General features: G+C 41.3%; 1 protein-coding gene across 1 annotated transcript in view; it reads right to left on the bottom strand.

Annotated features, from left to right (window-relative positions):
- The window catches only part of LOC124716995 (RAC serine/threonine-protein kinase), a 694,752-nt gene extending 683,978 nt beyond the window's left edge, over positions 1-10,774 (bottom strand). Inside the window, exon 1 of the mRNA XM_047243620.1 lies at positions 10,526-10,774. The gene's annotated coding sequence lies outside the window, so the exon portion shown is untranslated. The remainder of the gene's footprint in view (positions 1-10,525) is intronic.
- Positions 10,775-20,411: the final 9,637 nt, after the last annotated feature.

Below are 20,411 nucleotides of genomic sequence, written 5' to 3'. Positions count from 1 at the left end.
ACCTGACAGTAGGTGGCAGCACAATGCGCCTAACATGAAAAACGTATGTTTTTGGGGGTGTCCGGATTCTTTTGATCACATAGTGTAGCTTGTGGTTAGTACTCTACGAACAATAATTACATCCATATAACCAACGAGTCCATGGAATGCTTATGACTGCATTGTGTCAGTGGTTGCCCCAACAATGGATTGATCGACCGTATGTCCTCCAAATCGTGCTGTTTACTGACGAGTCGTCATCTGATCGTGATGGTATTTCAAACAGCAGGAATAGCCATGTGAGAGATGAGGAAAACCTTCACGCTGTAGTAAAGCCACACCATCAAGTGCGATACCTACATCTACATCTCCACAAGCGACCGTAAGGCTTCGGGTAGGGTACCCTATACCACTACTTGTCTTATCCCCTCCTGTTCCACTCGCAAACAGGGAAAAACGACTGCCTGTACGCCTCCGTACCAGCCGTAATTTCTCGTATATTATCTTCGTGGTCCTTAGGCGCGATGTATGCTGGCGTGAGCAAAATTATTCGTAAGTCAGCTTCAAATGCCGCTTCTCTAAATTTTCTCAATAGTATTTCCCGAAAAGAACACCGCCCTTCAGGGAATCCCGTTTGAGTTCCAGAAGCACTAAGTTTTATTTGAAGTTACCGGTAACAAATCTTGCGGCCTGCCTCTGTATTGCTTTGATGTCTTCCTTCAATCCGACCTGGTGCGGATCCCAACCACTCGAGCAGTACTCAAGAATAGGTCGCACCGGCGTCCTATATGTGGTCGCCTTTATAGGAATACCATTCTTTCCTAATAAACCGAAATCGACCATCTGCCTTCCCTACCACAGTTTTCTACATCTACGTGATTACTCTGCTATTCACAATAAAGTGCCTGGCAGAGGGTTCAATGATCCACATTCAAGCTGTCTCTCTACCGTTCCACTCTCGAACGGCACGCGGGGAAAACGAGCACTTAAATTTTTCAGTGCGAGCCCTGATTTCTCTTATTTTATCGTGATGATCATTTCTCTCTATGTAGGTGGGTGCCAACAGAATGTTTTCGCAATCGGAGAAGAAGACAGGTGATTGAAATTTCATGAGAAGATCCCGTCCCAACAAAAAACGCCTTTGTTTTAATGATTGCCACTCCAATTCACGCATGATGTCTGTGACACTATCTCCCCTATTTCGCGATAATACAAAACGAGCCGCCCTTCTTTGTACTTATTCGATGTCATCCGTCAGTCCCACCTGATACGTATCCCACACCGCACAGCGATACTCCAGAATAGGGCGGACAAGCGTGGTGTAAGCAGTCTCTTTAGTAGACCTGTTGCACCTCCTAAGTGTTCTGCCAATGAATCGCAGTCTTTGGCTTCCTCTACCCACAATAGTATCTATGTCATCGTTCCAACTTAGGTTGTTCGTAATTGTAATCCCTAAGTATTTAGTTGAATTTACAGCCTTCAGATTTGCGTGACTTATCGGGTAATATAAATTTAGCTGATTTCTTTTAGTACTCACGTGAATAACTTCACACTTTTCCTTATTCACGGTCAATTTCCACTTTTAGCACCATACAGGTATCTTATCTAAATCATTTTGCAAGTCGTTTTGATCATCTGATGACTTTACAAGACGGTAAATGATAGTATCTTTTGCAAACAATCTAAGACGGCTACTCAGATTGCCTCCCATGTCGTTAATATAGATATTGGTATTCCGCGCAACCACTCATGCACCGCGTGGCGTACCTCTTCATCAGAACGGAACTTCTTTCCTCCCATTGCGTCTCTGAGTGGTCCAAACATATGGAAATCACTTGGGGCAAGGTGTGGCGAGTATGGTGGATGAGGAAGTAACTCAGAATGCAGGTCTGTGATTTTTGCAACTGTTGTACAGCCAGTGTGGAGCTTTGGATTGCCATGTTGCAAAAGGACACCTGGTGACATAAATACACGTAGATTAGATTTGATTTGATTGCAGGCCGCAGATGATTTTTAGGATATCTGTGTATGATGCACTGGTGGCAGTGGTCCCTCTTGGCATGTAATGCTCCAAAATGACGCATTTTTAGTCCCAAAAGAGAGTCAGCATAACCTTCCTTGCTGATGGTTCTGTTGGAAACTCCTTTGGTTTTGGTGATGAGGAATGGCGTCATTCCTTGCTCGCTCTCTTCAATGGTGGAAGTGAACCCATGTTTCGTCCCCAGTAACGATTCTTGCAAGGAAGCTATCACCTTCTCGTTCAAAGCGCCGAAGAAGTTCTTCACAAGCATCAACACGTCGTTCTCTCATTTCAGGAGTCAGCTGCCGTGCCACCCATCTTGCATATACTTCGTGATACTGGAGCACATCATGCGCAATGTGGTGTGGTGACCCACGACTAATCTGTAAACATGCTGCAATGTCATTCAGTGTCACTCGGAGGTTTTCCTTCACTATGGCTTCAACTGCTGCAATGTTCTCTGGAGTCACAACTCGTTGTGCCTGACCTGGACGAGGAGCATCTTCCACTGAAGTCACACCATTTACGAACTTCCTACTCCATTCGTAGACTTGATGCTGTGACAAACATGCATCACCGTACTGAACCTTCATTCGTCGATGAAATTCAATAGGTTTCACACCTTCACTACGCAAAAACCGAACAACAGAACGTTGTTCTTCCCTGGTGCAAGTAGAAAGTGGGGTGGCCACCTTTATACTGATACTGCGACGGTATGTATGCATCTGCACTATGCTGCCACCTACAGGCCATTCTGCACTCTGTCTGTAGCACGCTTACCAACTTACAGGATAACGGCGCGAAATTTCGATTTGTTGTAACAAATTTAAGGTTTTCATTTGACTCACCCTCGTACTTGAAGTTCGTGCATAGAGTTCTACCTGAGTTGTGGGAGAACGTAGCCTTGGCTAGTCGTGATAGGATGTGGAAACAACTTGACGGTGCACCGCATCCGCAACCGCCTCAGTGCTGTATTTCCTGGTCGCTGGATTGGAAGTGGAGGTCCTATTCCATGGCCTGCGAGGTAACTTGACCTGAATCCTCTTGATTATTTTCTATGGGGACATCTAAAGTCACTTGTGTACGAGACCCCAATGGCTACATAGATGGAATTAGTTGCGTGAATTATAGCTGCCAGTGATGTGGTTTGAAACGCAGCAGGGGTATTTGTCAGGGTGTGTCAAAATCTTGTTCGCTGATGTCACGCTTGTATCGAGGTTGATGGCCATCTGTTCCAGCACATTTTGTAGGATACAGTACAAATGGTACGTTCATTCTGTTAAGGATGGCATCTGCAGCTAACTGTAACTAACGTAAACAGAAAAGTAGACAGTAATGTGATTTTATTCCTATTATCACCTTAGGCTGGCTTTTCCGACCCCACGATCCCTACCTCAAATTGTTCAGTGGAGCACCCTCTAAGTCTGGCTAAATTTTTTCACGCTCTTACGGAAACTCCTGTATATAGTGCGGACTTTTATGTTAGCTGGCCGCTCCCTAGGTGTAAATCGGCAGAGGTCGGGAAATGTCGGGCGGCTTCCGCCGGTAACCATTTTGTTTTCGCTGCGGCCAACATCAGTACTGTGTGAGGTAGCCATTTACGTCTGCTCTGCGACTTCTTGTACTTATGTACAAGGATGGTTCGGTAAGTCTGGTAAAAAAATGTAAGAAAAAATATTTATTTCGTAACCAACTAACCTTACTAACTGACATAAGTCTCCTTTGAGAAATATACTCTTGGTCCAGCCATCTTCCAGCTTTTTCATCTCGTTGGAAAAATAGGTTATGTCAAACTCTGCAAAATACTCGTTGACTGCAACTATCACTTTGTCATTTGATGAAAATTTCTTCCCACCAAGCCAAACTTTGAAGTTACGGAACAGCCTGGGGCTGAGTCTGGTGAACGGGGTGGATCAGAAACCAATTCTAAGTCCAATTTACACAGTTTCGCCTTTGTTATCGCCCATGTGTGTGATGGTGCATTATCCTGGTGAAAGAGCACTTCTTTGCCTTGTATGGAAATGTGCCGGATGCACGTCTGGTCGTCTGTGAGCAATCGCGACGCCCACAGCTGTCTCATAACCAGTTGTGTGTGCAAGATATTGAGCACTCGCTCAGTTGAGATGCCTGCAGTCTGAGTAATCTCACGAATTTTTATTCGGCAGTCTTGCATTAGCATATGATGGACTTTGTCAATGGTTTCCCAGTGGTGACCTCAATTGGACGGCTGGGCAGCACTTCGTCTTTGGTGCTTGTCCGAACACGTTTAAAATCATTAATGCAAAAGTAAATGGTCTTCAGTGATGGTGCACAGTAAATTGATCAGATGATCAAAACGACTTGCAAAATGATTTAGATAAGACATCTGCATGGTGCGAAAACTGGCAGTTGACCCTGAATAAGAAAAAGTGCGAAATTATTCACATGAGCACTAAGAGAAATTAGTTAAATTTCGAATACAAGATAAGTCACACAAATCTGAGGGCTGTAAATTCAACTAAATACTTACGGATTACAATTACAAATAACCTGAATTGGAACGATCACATAGATAATATTGTGGGTAGAGCAAACCAAAGGCTGTGATTCATTGGCAGAACACTTAGAAGGTGCAACAGGTCTACCAAAGAGACTGCTTACACTACGCTTGTCCGCCCTATACTGGAATACTGCTGTGCGGTGTGGGACTGACGGATGACATCCAAAAATTACAAAGAAGGGCAGCTTGTTTTTTATTACCGCTAAATAGGGGAGATAGTGTCACAGACATGATACGTGAATTGGAGTGGCAATCATTAAAACAAAGGCGTTTTTCGTTGCGACGGGATCTTCTCATGAAATTTCAATCATCAGTTTTCTCCTTCGATGGCCAAAACATTCTGTTGGCACCCACCTACGTAGGGAGAAATGATCATCACGGAAAAATAACAGAAATCAGGGCTCGCACGGAAAAATTTAAGTGCTCGTTTTTCCCGCGTGCCGGCGAGAGTGGAACGGTAGAGAGACAGCATGAAGATGGTTCATTGAACCCTCTGCCAGGCACTTTATTGTGAATAGCAGAGTAATCACGTAGATGTAGACTCCTGCAATGTTGGGACGTGCGGACACTCTAATAGAGGGGATCGACGATTCACAATCGAACATCACACTGCACTGCCGATCATCTCTGTTGATGGTGCTGACACACTCGTCCACTCAAAGTTGTATGCTCCGTGGATTCCTCGCCGCTTAACAGAAGACCATAAAGAGCAACGAAGGGCCACCTGTGCGAAATTGCTTGCGCGTTACGAGGCTGACTGTGACTATTTATTGTGGAAAATCGTCACGGGGGAAGAAACATGGGTTCACCACATCGGGCCGGAAACAAAACAGCAATCCACTGAGTGAAGTCACACCACCTCATCTCTGAACAAGAAGTTCAAAGCCGCACCCTCAACCTTTAAGGTCGGGGCGAAGATCTTCTTGGACAGTGACGGCTTTATTCTGTTTGATAGCTTCTCTCGTGCTGGAATGATCATCTCTGCTACGTATTGTGCTATCCTCAGGAAATTGAAGAAACGACTTCAGGGTGTTCGTCGCCACAAAAATGCAAACGAACTTGTCCAGGGGCAAAGCAAGGCCTCGCACAGATGTTCACAGGAGTTCACAAAACTTCACTGGGCTGTTCTTCCTCAGCGTACCCTACAGCCCAAAACCTCGCACCTTCTGACTTCCAGCTGTTGACCCAACGAATAATGCACTCCGCGTGAAGCAGTACGTGGATGACTGGGAGGTTATTGACGTACAAGACGTTGTTGGCTCCTACGTCGACCAGTATAGCGGTGCCATGTGGGCATAAGAGGTCCTCCCAGTAAGGTTGCGTAAGGCGTCGCACTGAACGGAGATTATGTTGAAAAACAGGGTTTTGTAGCCAAAAGAGTGGGGAATTGTATGGTGTATTCTACTGGGTTCCTAAATAAAACCAACCTGCTTTCGGGGAAATACTTATTGAACGCCTGTAGTATCTGTACTGTAACAGAACCGTGCATAGAGTTGTCCGGAAGCATTCTCACGACACTGAGTTTATCAATGCGGTGGGGCCTACCTGGCGGCCACTACATGCACCTATACAGGGTGGTCCATTGATAGTGACCGGGCCAAATATCTCACAAAATAAGCATCAAATGAAAAAACTACAAAGAACGAAACTAGCTTGAAGGGGGAAACCAGATGGCGCTATGGTTGGCCCGCTAGATGGCGCTGCCACAGGTCAAACGGATATCAACTGTATTTTTTTTTTAATGGGAACCCCCATTTTTATTACATATTCTTGTAGTACGTAAAGAAATATTAATGTTTTAGTTGGACCACTTTTTTCGCTTTGTGATAGATGCCGCTGTAATAGTCACAAACATATAAGTACGTGGTATCACGCAACATTCCGCCAGTGCGGACGGTATTTGCTTCGTGATACATTACCCGTCTTAAAATGGACCGTTTACCAATTGCGAAAAAGGTCGATATCGTGTTGATGTATGGCTACTGTGATCAAAATGCCCAACGGGCTTCTGCTATGTATGCTGCTCGGTATCCTGCACGACATCATCCCAGTGTCCGGACCGTTCGCCGGATAGTTACGTTATTTAAGGAAACAGGAAGTGCTCAGCCACATGTGAAACCACGACGTGCAACAAACGCGGATGCCCAAGTAGGTGTTTTAGCTGCTATCGCGTCTAATACGCACATCAGTAGCAGACAAATGGTGCCAGAATCGGGAATCTCAAAACCGTCGGTGTTGAGAATGCTACATCAACATCGACTGCACCCGTACCATATTTCTATGCACCAGGAAATGCATGGCGACGACTTTGAACGTCGTGTACAGTTCTGCCACTGGGCACAAGACAAATTACGGGACGATGACAGATTTTTTGCACGCGTTCTATTTAGCGACGAAGCATCATTCTCCAACAGCGGTAACGTAAACCGCCATAATATGCACTATTGGGCAACGGAAAATCCATGATGGCTGCGACAAGTGGAACATCAGCGACCTTGGCGGGTTAATGTATGGTGCGGCATTATGGGAGGAAGGATAATTGGCCCCCATTTTATCGATGGCAATCTAAATGGTGCAATGTATGCTGATTTCCTACGTAATGTTCTACCGATGTTACTACAAGATGTTTCACTGAATGACAGAAGGGCGATGTACTTCCAACATGATGGATGTCCGGCACATAGTTCGCGTGCGGTTGAAGCGGTATTGAATACAATATTTCATGACAGGTGGATTGATCGTCGAAGCACCATACCGTGGGTCGCAAGTTCACAGGATCTGACGTCCCCTGATTTCTTTCTGTGGGGAAAGTTGAAGGATATTTGCTATCGTGATCCGCCTACAACGTCTGACAACATGCGTCAGCACATTGTCAATGCATGTGCGAACATTACGGAAGGCGAGCTACTCGCTGTTGAGAGGAATGTCGTTACACGTACTGCCAAATCCATTGAGGTTGACGGACATCATTTTGAGCATTTATTGAATTAATGTGGTATTTACAGGTAATAACACTGTTGCGTTCTCAGAAATGATAAGTTCACAAAGGTACATGTATCACATTGGAACAACCGAAATGAAGTGTTCAAACGTACCTACGTTCTGAATTTTAATTTAAAAAAAACCTTCCTGTTACCAACTGTTCGTCTAAACTTGTGAGCCATATGTTTGTGACTATTACAGCGCCATCTATCACAAAGCGAAAAAAGTGCTCCAACTAAAACATTCATATTTCTTTACGTACTACACGAATATGTAATAAAAATGGGTGCTCCTATTAAAAAAAACGCAGTTGATATCTGTTTGACCTATGGCAGCGCCATCTAGCGGGCCAACCATGGCGCCATCTGGTTTCCCCCTTCAAGCTAGACAATTTTCGTACTTTGTAGTTTTTTCGTTTGACGCTTATTTCGTGAGATATTTGGTCCGGTCACGATCAATGGACCACCCTATATATGCCATATATGTAATTCTCTAGAATATATGGTAAACCCATTTGGTTTATCTGTGAATCGACCGTTGCAACTTGCGCCAGTTTTTCGACTGACAGTTTCTCGTCGTTCACATGTTTTCATCTTCTGTTACAGCTGGAAATCGTTTACTACAAACGAAAAACATATATTCGAAGGAAAGAACTTCAATACAAAACAAGATGATGCAATTATTACTAGCAGACAACTGGCTTAATGAGGTTTACGAAAGGCGCATGTCTTGCGAAACAGAATGAGCGTTAATGATATGTATTTTTTTCTCACTGGCAAAAACCCGCCGTATTCCGACGCGCAACTGGCTTCAGTTCCCGTTACCTCTGCATACATTTTTATTGGAGCAAGGACGTCTGGCATGGGTTCCTCTCAACCTCGCAGAGCCAAGGGGGACTCCGTTGCGACTAAGCAGAACAGCGTCGAATTAATGCAGAACGTCGAATATGAGGTGCCGTGGATTGATCTTTAAGAAATATTCTATATTGTAGAATATTACCTATGGGGCCAATCTGTTACCACGAGTGTACTCTTTGAACTTATAGAAACGTTAAGTTTCCAGAATCTGTCTTCGCGATGCGTCTTATTGACGGGAATTACCTAAAAACTGAAACGGATAAACCACGGTCATCACTTGCCTATTGAGCCGGCGAATTACTGCCTCCCCAGACAACTTGGCTCAGGCATATTTCGTATGAGAAATGAAAATGTTTGCGGAAGATGGCTTTTAAAAATATACAGGTAACCACTGCAAAAGAACTAGGATATGCGCCCACGACGCCCTTAAAATCAATTCCAGAACTGCACAACATCACGGCTAACTTTCTTTGCCCTGGGTAAATGTTATCTCACAAGCTCTAACATGAGGCCCACTACATTCCTGGACAGCTGTCAGACTACTCTCAGTGACGTGTCCGTGGCATCTGGAAAACACACAGGATTAAGAAACAGCGTCAGACAGGAACGACGCAGCTAACTCTATGGATTCCTCTTAAATTCTGTGGAAAACGTGACAGACACAATTAACAGTGTTTATTATCCTCTTAGTGTGGCATACAGTGACCAAGTAAGAGGCACGAACACATCCGTAACTGGCGGAGCGCACTTCACAGGCGAGACTTTGGAGATGTAATGGCTTATAGTACAGGTACATCAGAATCTAGAAAGCATGTCATGAGTATAATTTGTACATCACGGTGTTATAAAAAGCATGGAAAAATGTGCTTGAAAGGAGGCTAGTGTCTGCAGATCCCATTACATTCGCTGGCTTACCGTATATATTTTGAGTATAGTGCCATAAACATAAACGTCGGACGAAGAATAATGTTTACAAAATCATAGCTTTAGAATATTTTTATTTATTTTTGTCTCTGGTCAACGCACTCAGTCCGAGATAGCTGGGAATCCTGAGCGTCTTTATAAGTCCCATTGGAAAAGGGAGTCGTCCAGAAAAGCACAACTTTCTTTTGGCTTCGATTTCTTCACCAACTAGCAGTTATTAAATACGGCGTATTTCTTATCTCTGACACGAACACGTCTAACTTCCAAGTAAAGCGATGAAGCGACTGGAAATAAAACTTCGGATAATCAATCTGAAAATTACTTGAATTGCACAGCCATCTGACAGTATTACTTTAAAATTTGAGGAAACCACACAAAAAGATGAGAAAAACCAGTCCCAAGAGCAACATATTTCCCCTGTAAAACATACAATACTATATACTCCAGTAGTAGTAGCAGTATCATGTCTAATACTGTGGCATATTCTTCTAAAGACAGACAAGCAAAAAATAAAAACGATGTAGGTCTACGGTCAGGAAATACTTCTTTCGGAGCTACTTTTCCAAGACGCCACACACAGCAGCCCCACAGTCATTTATAAAACTTTGTACCATACAAAAAGAAATCTACACAGTTCTCAACAAACAACTTATTGACAGACGACGAGGCTGCGCTGAAAATTTATTTCAGGCTACGTGATAGTGCGCCTACAAAATAATCGTAAGAGATAACTCAGCACCACGATAAGCCTCGCACATCTAAATAAACAACCCAATTATCTCTTCATTACGTGCCGCTGCGCCGAGGAAGTGTGCGCTAATTGCCCTTTAAAAATAGCTACTCGTCGGCAAGAGGCTACTTCGAGACAAGATACCAAAAATCACTCATAAAAAGCTTTAGTATTCGATGTCAAACTCCGATTCGTCAAGCACTACACGACGGAATAGTGTCTGGTTCGATTAAAGCAGAAATAAGCCATTCACAAAATTCGGCAGGCATAAAAAAAGCATGCAAAGTCGAGAATGGACCATAAAACACTATTTTGAATGTATTGCTTACGTTGCAAAACAGATATAATGCACAAATCAAGAAACTGGCGGCCAATTTTGACGATGAGAACTAAAATTTCGTGAGAGGATTGGTCACTATTACAGAATAGATAGTGTGAAGCTACCCTCCGTCCACTGCAAATGATAATAAACACTCATGGCATTCATTACTTACTTTAAAAGGCGTGGATCCGAAGGACGATGAACTGTTAACCCTCCAAAACACAGGAAAGCATGTTCCAAAACACTGCAGGCATTACGTGAAATTACACTCCTCCGTAGGCGATGCGGGGAAAACAAAACTTACGTAAACAAAAACACTGAAAACCAAAGTTGCTACAACTCACTGCTCACTCTTACTTTGTCACACAACTCGCGTAATACTCACTAACAACACTAATGCGCAAAGATTGTAAACTACTACGATGAAATTCACCGTCAAAGATATTTCACTTCGCAAGCCTACAACAACTGACAAGCGTGAAGAGCTACCAACGCTGGAAGCTTTTCGCGCAAGCACTGCTGTATTGTATAAGCAAAGAAATGAGCTATTTAACTTGAAAATAACTGTCAACAGATATACTAAATCACTTGGAATGTCTTACAGTAAGCAGGAACTTACCTTTTACTGTATACTACTTTACCATAAAAATTACACTATTCGATGAGTTGGCTACCGTCCTGAAACCTAATGTCTCTGTAAAGACTACCGCAACCTCAGTTGCATTGCGAATTTAGAAGTTTGTGAAGCCTGGAGCGTCGAAGTGATTTAGGTAGATGGCGCTGCTATATATAAGGCTGAGGTGTGGATTAAGAACTGTAAAAAAGTTTTCAGCATTTGTAGCAAAGACAAATTGTATATCATACGGCAGTAGTTGGCTGATTCAAATGCACTCAAAGAATTGTTGAACAGTTGTATCTGGCGATTCATTGTACGACGAGTATTATTGTTCGTTTGCCCTTATTTGAAAGAAATGCCAGGTTTTCAGTTAAGTGTTAAATTAATTGGTATCTAATAAACAAATATATAGACGTGATTGTATTCCTCGACGTAACAGTTGTGGCTGCCAGTAATTGCGCAAACGGATGATGAATTTACCTTTCGTAATGACATAATGCGAAATTTATGTAATATAAACGGCACCGTAAATTTCCAATTAAAAGTGGTGGTTGCGACTGTGTTCTAATACTGTAAGTGAACTGGATAGGACATACGCCCAAGAATATCTGTAAATTACTAAAAAGAGAGCTAGATCTGTTTATTAGTAGGCCTACATATGGCGCAACAACTGAAACTAACGAGTGTAAGGCACCATAATTTTTAGCGATTTCAGTCTCTTCGAATGCCGTGTGTGTGTGAGGGGGAAGAGAGGGCAACTTTACACATTTAGCGTAACAAGGGCGAAGCCATACTGCATAAAGCTATTGATGTCAGCCTTGCTTGCAGTTAGTTGATCTTTCTTTTTTATAGCACATCTTTCAATTTCGAGAAAGAAGGAAGCGTAGTGGTGTCATGCTAATCACCATTAACGTGCAAAAGAGAGAGAGAGAGACGACATAATCTTGGATTGTGTATGGGTATAGAAATCAGCCATGGCGTATTCAGAACAACGGTCTCAACTTTTAGATCAAGAAATTTGTGGACACGAAAAACTCAGGATGGTGAGACGTCGATTTGTATAAAATCTTTGTTCATTAACCAGTGTGCCACCTGGATTGGTATACATTCAGTGCCATAATTAGTACAATGAAAGTTTATTGTCTTAAGGGGCAAAGAACAAACATAGAAATAACAAAAACCATGACTTAATTGAAAAAATGGCATTTTTAAATTGTATTGAGAGGTACTGACCATTTAAGTTTCATCACCATATGCTAGGAGAATGATTCTTGAAAGACTAAAACATGCTGTGGTGGTGTTTATTTATAGAAGTGGATATTTGGAAGCAAACTCGTCATGAAGACCCATATCACTGACAATCTTTCAAACTTCTTTCAGAAAATAACTGTGATAAGCTTTAAGACTTCCAATTATGACAACAACTTTTTAACAATCTCTCAGTTTGATTTCATGTAAGGCTTTGCTAAAACACCTTTTTTTATTTTATCTCACAAATTAATTTTGGTGAGAGTTATGTAAACAGGAAACAATAGGCCTACCTATTGTCTGTTACTTCATTGAAGAGTTTGAATGTTGTTGATACATAATCTTACTTGAGGAGAAACCAAATAAATAGTATCAGTAGTACACTGCCACATTCCAGAAGTATTTTCTCACTAACAGGAATCACCGTGTCACATTAAAGGATGTTACTACAGGAGTAAAATCTAAACCCACTGTGGGGTAAAATGAAATATGGTATCCCACAAGGTTCAGTCATTCCTGTTTAAAACTCAAGGTTCCTAAATGATCTGTCAAGGAACTATTTGAATTTTTTTCAAAAACATTCACTGATAACAAAAACATAAGCACCTGACAAACCCAAGACAGCAGCTAACCAGATTCAATCTTAATCTTACAAAAACACATTTTTGAAGTGAAACTATTGAAAACAACCTGTGTGTCACCCAGGTAAGTATCATTCATCAGTTACTTGATGCAACATCAGAGAACAAATAAATTTATATACAGATAGACAAAATATAAGTGGGCTCACATGTTCTTTCAAACAAATTAAAAAAAAGTGGTTCAGCCTATAACAAATGCCACATTGTTTCCATTAGTCCACATTGATTATGTTTCTAAGTTTTGTAAATGAGAATTTATCTCACTTTGTAACAACTGGCAACATTTCGTTCTGTTTGACCTCATCACTTTGTACTCCAAACTCTTGCAGGTTTATCTTCAGGCATATCATAAAACTAATTTCATCACGTGCGGAAGTATTAATAATAAACTAACGCTCAACCGTCTTCCCCGTGGGAGTTCTACATGACCGATACTCACAGTTATGCCTTTCCTAAGCTCCAGAGGTCATTCAATACTTATTTCTTACCATTTACGAATGTCTTCCTGGGCGACAGCTCATAGCACAAACTATGTCAGTATTTTGGTTGATAGTCTATTGATATACATTGTCTGACAAACGTCTGGAGATTTGGGTGTTAGTAGCAGAAAATGTTGATTAACAGAAAATGTTGATTGTCAGGGAATTTGGTGTACAATGTTGGAGTTAATTATCATTGTCTTGGTTCATTATATATTAAATGCAGTGTCATAATTTATGAAAAAGTGTTTCGGATGAAATCTGCATCCCACTACAGGGTAAAGCCTTTATTCTGGAACAGTTTCGAGGAAGTAAATTGTGTATCCTCAAAAATACGAAACTAAATTTAAGGTGTGTGTTGTTACCAATTCCTTCTGTACTCTTATTATTGGGTTTCTAGAATTGCAGTACATTCTATAACTGTAGAACATAGTGTGTTGTATATAAATTACCACCATATAATGAGAGTTGTTCTACCACAGTAAAACTTGTATTATGTAGTTGCAAACAGTGAACTGAGATGATGCCAGCACATTCCATAAGTTAAGCAGAAACCTCATTTCTGCCCACTTTTAACGCAGAAATCACTGCATTGAGCTAAGGATGGGATTGCTAGGGTACAATTACCTGGTACTGCCCTGGGGCAGTTAAGCTAAGGCCAAAAAATTATTTATTCTACAGATACGGGTAGTAAGAATATTATGTAAATTTGATTTTTTCAAAATTAATGTATGCATATTCCATGGTCCATGATAAGCTCACCTTAGTTGTGGAACATGTCTAGACTATGATCTGTGATCAAAAGTATCTGGATGCCTGGCTGAAAATGACTCCATTAGTAATTCTGGAATTCAATATGGTGTTGGTCAACCCTTAGCCTTGATGGCAGCTTCCACTCCGCAGGCGTATGTTCAATCAGGTGCTGGAAGGTTTCTTCGGGAATGGCAGCCCATTCATCATGGAGTGCTGCACTGACGAGAGGTATGGATATTGGTCGGTGAGGCCTGTTTCGAAGTTGGTGTTCCAAAACATCCCAAAGGTGTTCTATAGGATTAAAGTCAGGACTCTGAGCAGACCAGTCCATTACAGGGATGTTATTGTCTTGTAACCACTCCATTACAGGCCGTGCATTATGAACAGGTGCTCGATCGTGTTGAAAGATGCAGTCGTCATCCCTGAATTGCTCTTCAACAGTGGGAAGGAAGAAGGTGCTTAAAACATCAATTTAGGCCTGTTCTGTGGTAGTGCCACACAAAACAACAAGGGGTGTAAGTCCCCTCCATGAAAAACATGACCACACCATAACGCCACTGCCTCCGAATTTTACTGTTGGCACTACACACGATGGCAGATGACATTCACCGGACATTCGCCATGCCCACACACTGCCGTTCTATCACCACACTGTGTACCGTGACTCATCACTCCACACAACCTTTTACCACTGTTCAATTGTCCAATGTTTACACTTCTTACACCAACTGAGGCGTTGTTTGGCATTTACTGGTGTGATGTGTGGCTTATGAGCAGCTGCTTGACCATGAAATGCAAGTTTTCTCACCTCCTGCCTAACTGTGATAGTACTTGCAGTGGATCCTGATGCAGTTTGCAATTCCTGTGTGATGGTCTGGATATATGTCTGCATATTACACATTACGACTCTCTTCAACTGTTGGCGGTCTCCGTCAGTAAACAGACGAGGTCGGCCTGTACGCTTTTGTGCTGTACGTGTCCCTTCACGTTTCCACTTCACTATCACATCGGAAACAGCGGACCTAGGGATGTTTAGGAGTCTGAAAATCTCACGTACAAGCGTATGACACAAGTGACACCCAATCACCTGTCCACGTTTGAAGACCGTGAGTTCTGTGGAGTGCCCCGTTCTGCTCTCACAAGATGTATAATGACTACTGGGGTTGCTGATATGGAGTACCTGGCAGTAGGTGGCAGCACAATGCACCTAATATGAAAAACGTATGTTTTTGAGGGTGCCCAGATACTTTTGATGACATAGTGTACATTTACATGAATATTCATTTACAAGTTTCCGCTCAACAGAAACCTGTACAGCAAACAAACAGGTCAACAACAAACTGCAAATTGTGGGAGCATGTAGGCACCTTATACTCTTTAGAAACACCTTAGCTGCAAAAGAAATTTCCAGAGAGTACTTGATACTCCTCATATGAACAAAATATTCCTTATGTTACCATGATGCAAAAATACTGCATGGCTTCAAACGTGTATTCAACATATCATGATCGCAAAATGAATGTCGGTGCATATAGTGTGCCATTCGTCTCAATCACAAATGTAATTGGCTTGGATAACCCTAATAACCACACCCACTCTTCTACAGATAGAAAAGAAAGGCAGTTGTTTGGGAGTTCCCTTCTCTCTTTCTCCTTTCTTGTGAAGTTCTGAAAAGTTGTTAGCAGTATTGTTCCCAGATTGATGATAATTACCCAGAATTCTATTATTTTGAGGGATTAGAGGCTTTACATGAGTTACATATTACATCACTAGATGGCGCTACATAATTTTAAACTTGTGGGTATTTCAAGGGCAGTTTTGTTGGAGCTGGAAGGTAAAACAGAAGTTATAGATTGGTAACTAGTTGGGAGTGTTACATTATTTCCCCTGTCATCTTTCTCCTGATAGTGTTACTCTCTTCATGTGTTTTTCTGGTAGAGAAAAACATCGGTTCTTAATTTTTTCCCGCCAGTAAGTACATTTTCTCTATTATATTTTTAATAAATCTTATTTATTTTATTTTACTTTTTCAATGTAAATAAATTGTAAAGCCATATTTATCTGATAATGACCTGTGAAAGAATGGGGTACAAAATGTTAAAGATATGGTGTATCGGCCAACTGTTCCAGCTAACACTAAGGAACTAAAAGAATGAATAACTACAGCTATGCAGACTGTTACGCCAGAGATGGTTGATGTCGCTTCAGTGTCTAGAAGGGGTCTCATTGAACATTTATGAACTCATTTCTACAGAAAATACTTTGTTAAGTACTCTTCACATTGATTAATTACATAATGAACTTTAAAAGCAATGTTGTCTGCAAGAAAAGATGCATTTAAATATCGCTGAAGCCAAGAACCTCTTCCCAGCAGGTGGATGCAACAGAGAATAATGTTCCATCTGAAAAAGAAGTGGAAAAGAAAATGCTTAATTATCTGGAGACCATCGGTCACTGATTACAAGAACTTGGTTGGCTATTTTGTATTTAAACTTATGAAAGCAATATTGTGAATACTGTGCAATTTTAGCACTAACTATTCAAATGTAACACAATAAAATTTGTTTGAAATCTTTTTCTCCCACTGGGACACTAAAAATTACTGTGTGAAGTAATATGGGCTGGAGACTAATTAGATACTCCTTGGATTTTTTCCTGGCCAACTCTGTAAATACCCTGTGACAGCTGCAGAAATGAAGTTCTTATTAACTATGAGCCAAAAAACTAGGAAGGATGGGTAGTTATATATATGGGAGTGAAGTGGGGGGCTGAGTCTAATAAGTGCAGAGAGGTCTTTTAAAACATTTATTGATTATCCGAGCAATTAAATAAAAATTTGAAACCATGAAATTTAAGCATTCTTCGCCAAACAATTAATGTTTATGTATGCAATACATACTTGAATTAGTCTTACGATCATCTCGAGTCAAGTGGTCCACTGCCACAGTACGATAGTTGTATGCAATGTAAGAATCCACGGACACTGCCAGAAACAGGCCAACACCAGTAACACAAATATCACAACAGGGTCCTCTACGTATAGACTACATATATTAAAATCTGACGAGAGAAACATTCAATAAAGACTCCCTTTCCTCATAGTGCCGGCACTTTCCACTTTAATACCCATATTGTATAAACCATGAACTTATTGTATAGTAGTGTAAACTTAAATTCCAGCTATTGAGCCAGATTCCAAAAAATTAACCAATAATCTAAAACCTAAGGTATCCTAACAATTAAAGCAGTCATAAAATAACACAGTCTTAGGGAGAAGCGGTGGTGGTGGTGGTTGTGATTGGATTTCAGCTTCTAGGCACAGTTCTTAACAGCCTCTCACAGTACAGTTTGACTAAAGAACCATTGAAAGATTAGGTTAAATCACTCAGCTTTACTACTGATAATGATACAGGATTAGTTTGAGCTTACATAGCCCAAGTGCTTGCGAGCACACAGGTAGCAAGCTGGCAACGCGACCCCAAATGCCACAACAGTAGCATGTGGTAGCACCAACAGACTAGTCTAGCAGAAGAAAGTACTTACAACAAACACTGACGTACATGATTAATAACACCGTGGCACTCAACGCAAATCACTTGTGGTGGCTCCACATCAGTTAGAATACATAGTTCGTCTAATAAGGCCAGGCAAGGTGCGATAAAAAGCAACCACCTCATATATACTATTTTCAGTATGGGCAGTTGCAAACTCTAGTTGTACAGTATCGAACCTTTAAACAATCAGCATCATTGTACTCATTGGCCAAACCTTCATTGGATTTCAGCTATATAAAATGCTTCCAACACACAGGGTTTATTGTCCGTCAGCCAACTCCTTCCAGTACCCTTTTAACAGTCACCCATCATGTTGTACCAGTCACTGCTGCTGGTCACACACGTGTTTCTCACGGGTTGCTCCAACTGAGACACTGCTTGTCCTCTCCTCCCGCTACTGCCACTCAGTGGTGCTTGTGTCAGGCCAGCCCAAACAAACTTATGGCACAAGGATAAGAAAAAAACGAAGAAATTGGAGTGTACAGATTTTTTAAAGAAAATGTGACAAGGGCCTGTTTCAGACGGTTTGGACATTTCAAACAGCTGAGGGAAGGATAGTAGAACAATGACTGTGCACAGATGTGACTGGTAGATGACTAAGGAAGAGACTGGTGGACCAAGTGAATGAGGATTCAGGAACAATAGGAGACAATTGGGATACAGTCCTGAAGGAGTGGTGCATGGCCAGACGAAAGTGGAAAGCACTCGTAAACCACACCTGGTAACTTGAGTGGAAAACTGATGATGGTGACTCAACAGATTTAAAAACGGATACCGTAATATTACAAATAAAATAAAAGAATTATTACACCAGTCTGCATAACTTCATACAATTGAAAATAAACATGAGTTCTTAATTAGCTTTTTTATGCTAGTTTCAAAACCGGTCGTAATTTTTTTTATCACATGCAGTTCTTTCTTTCTTTTTTTTTAATAACTGAGAAACCCAATATGACCTATGTGCACAGAATATAGGGTTAGAGCTTAACAGATCCAAAACCAAAGTGGTACAGGTTGCTCATTATAGACTGATTAGACGGAAATAATGGGACAAATATCAACTTCTTTCCTCAGCAAAGAGTCTAGGAGCAATAATCTAAATTGGACTTAGATAATAACTGCAATGTGTGAGAAGGCACCAGCATCTCTCCATGCCCTACAAAAATATAAAAAAACTCTCCCCTCTTGGCATGATAAAGAAACTTGTAGAAACACTTCCAGTTACTGATTGCAACAATGTTATCCTGCAATATCTTTCTCAGGAAAGTTCTCGGCACCTGGAACTGGGTACGAATCCCTCTGTTTGTTATATCTGTCATGTTTAGACTCTTTGGTCATCTTTTATCATCATATGCACAGCTATCCTTGCTGTTTCCAAGTAAGCACAGAGATTTCCATACCCTCTGTGTTCTCTACTGTCTTGTCAACATACACTGTCCCTAATCTCTCTCCTCGACCTTAACGCTCTAGTCTGAACAATATGGCTGGAACACCTGTTCCCAATCAGAACAAAATCCTTTCTGTCCCACTCCATCGTACAGCCACTTTCTTGAAGTCTTTCTCAGTGGCAGGAATCTGACTCTGGAAAAACCTCCAACATTATGTTAGAGAACTGAATAACATCTCCAGCTTGGAAGACAATTAATGACCGATCTACTGAAGCAAGAATAATGATTACCATTGTCCCTGCAAGCACTCATTTCTCCTGTACCTGCTTCTTTCCAGTAAGAACTTCCTCATTTCCCAAAATTCTTAACTGGTGCAGTCTCCTTAAATTCCTGTCCCCAGAATTCGCTGTATCAGAAAAAGTCTATTTTGAACACCTATAAATTCTTTTCATAATCCCAAAGAAAGCAGGTGTTGACATACGTGAAAATTACCAAACTATCAGTTTAATAAGCCACGGCTGCAAAATACTAACACGAATTCTTTACAGATGAATGGAAAAACTGGTAGAAGCTGACCTCAGGGAAGATCAGTTTGGATTCCGTAGAAATATTGGAACATGTGAGGCAAAACCGACCTTACGACTTATCTTAGAAGCTAGATTAAGGAAAGGCAAACCTACATTTCTAGCATTTGTAGACTTAGAGAAAGCTTTTGACAATGTTGACTGGAATACTCTCTTTCAAATTCTGAAGGTGGCAGGGGTAAAATACAGGGAGCAAAAGGCTACTTACAATTTGTACGGAAACCAGATGGCAGTTGTAAGAATCCAGGGGCATGAAAGGGAAGCAGTGGTTGGGAAGGGAGCGAGACGGGGTTGTAGCCTATCCCTGATGTTATTCAATCTGTATATTGAGCAAGCAGTAAAGGAAACAAAAGAAAAATTTGGAGTAGGAATTAAAATCCATGGAGAAGAAATAAAAACTTTGAGGTTTGCCGATGACATTGTAATCCTGTCGGAGACAGCAAAGGACCTGGAAGAGCAGTTGAACGGAATGGACAGTGTCTTGTAAGGAGGGTATAAGATGAACATCAACAAAATCAAAACAGGGATAATGGAATGTAGTCAAATTAAATCTGGTGATGCTGCGGGAATTAGATTAGGAAATGAGACGCTTAAAGTAGTAAAGGAGTTTTGCTATTTGGGGAGCAAAATAACTGATGATGGTCGAAGTAGAGGATATAAAATGTAGACTGGCAATTGCAAGGAAAGCATTTCTGAAGAAGAGAAATTTGTTAACATCGAGTATAGATTTAAGTGTCAGGAAGTCTTTTTCTGAAAGTATTTGTATGGAGTATAGCCATGTATGGAAGTGAAACA

The sequence above is a fragment of the Schistocerca piceifrons genome, chromosome 9, assembly GCF_021461385.2.
Source record: "Schistocerca piceifrons isolate TAMUIC-IGC-003096 chromosome 9, iqSchPice1.1, whole genome shotgun sequence".
NCBI lineage: Eukaryota > Metazoa > Arthropoda > Insecta > Orthoptera > Acrididae > Schistocerca > Schistocerca piceifrons.
The sequence above is the reverse complement of the archived record's forward strand: the minus strand, read 5'-3'. Positions and strand labels throughout refer to the sequence as shown.